Genomic DNA, 1,413 nt, shown 5'->3' with positions numbered 1-1,413 from the left:
AAACTCTATTGCAAATTGCATATTTGATAATATATTTTGGTATTTCTTATTTCCCTCTGGCTTGTATTTATATTAAATACAAATTTTTGAGATAGAGTAAGATTTATAATTTAAAGTGCTTTTTATTTCAACATATTCAAATAGTTTTTAAAAGGTTTTAAATTCAAAAGGAGGCATAGGAGGATTTATTATTATTTTTTTTTTAATAGACAGGGTCTCACTTTTTCACACAGTCTAGAGTGCAGTAGTGTGATCAAAGCTCACTGGGGCCTAGAACTCTTGAACTCAAGGGATCCTTCTGACTCAACCTTCCTGAATAGCTAGGACAACAGGAATGCACCACTGTGCACAGTTATTTATTTATTTATTTTTATCTTTTGTGGAAACAGAGTCTTTCTATGTTGCCTAGACTGGTCTCAAGTTCCTGTCCTCAAGCAATCCTTGCGCCTCAGCCTCTTAAAGTGCTGGTATTACAGGTTTGAGCCACCAGACCCAGTAAGAATAATATTTAAAATATTCCTGTAGATAATTTATTCTATAGGTGAGGGAAAACTATTGCACTATAAAAATATACTATGAATATCAAAGTTACTTAAGTCTAAGGGAGAGAAATTAAAAATCATTGTACTTGCAAACATTTCAGTGAAATAGACATGTTTAGTGTGAATCATCTAGAAAAGGTAAAATTCAAGTTATACTTTTGTGTATGTATATAATCTATTCCCATGTTTATATATCCTTGTTTGTGCTTATAAATTTTTTAAACAAACTATTACTTCATCATAGTTACAGATTTTTTAGTGTACGTCACATAAAGCACTCAGAGTTTTGACTTTGGATAACTTTGCAGTTCAACTAGGAAAGAGTTTTATACCCATCATTACAAACAAAAACCTTTCCTGTAAAACAATGCTGAAATAGGCAATACTGGAGAGCTGCTCTGTATACTTAAATGTTAAATTTAAATGAAGTTTAGAAGCAGCAAAACCTGTGTTGTGATGTTCGTTTTCTTGAGGCTTTAAAAATCGCTTATATTGACTTTTCTATTGCATAATGCAGATTGTGTCTGGGTTCAGGACGAAGCCTGCATGCCCATGGGGTAGGGCTTGTGTTGGCTTCTTTGGTATTTACGTGGTATAGCTGTTCTCAGTTGGTGTTCGGTATTGTTAACAACAATGATAATGAGGTGAGCTTGAAGCGAAATGCGCAACAGTCGGTAGCAAGCATGTTTGAGGGGATGCAAGAGACATGTTAATAACCTGGTTAAAAAACACCAAACATGCTCACACCACCCACACATAAAATATTTTGAGTTGCTGACATTCGTTAACTACTATATTTCAATTTTGTGCTATTCTGCTACTTTTTTGCATCAAATTATATTTTCTTCGTACAGTTGGAATTTTATCAACT

The sequence above is a fragment of the Propithecus coquereli genome, unplaced genomic scaffold (genome assembly GCF_000956105.1).
Source record: "Propithecus coquereli isolate 6110/MARCELLA unplaced genomic scaffold, Pcoq_1.0 Scaffold374, whole genome shotgun sequence".
NCBI lineage: Eukaryota > Metazoa > Chordata > Mammalia > Primates > Indriidae > Propithecus > Propithecus coquereli.
Note: the sequence above shows the minus strand (reverse complement) of the source record.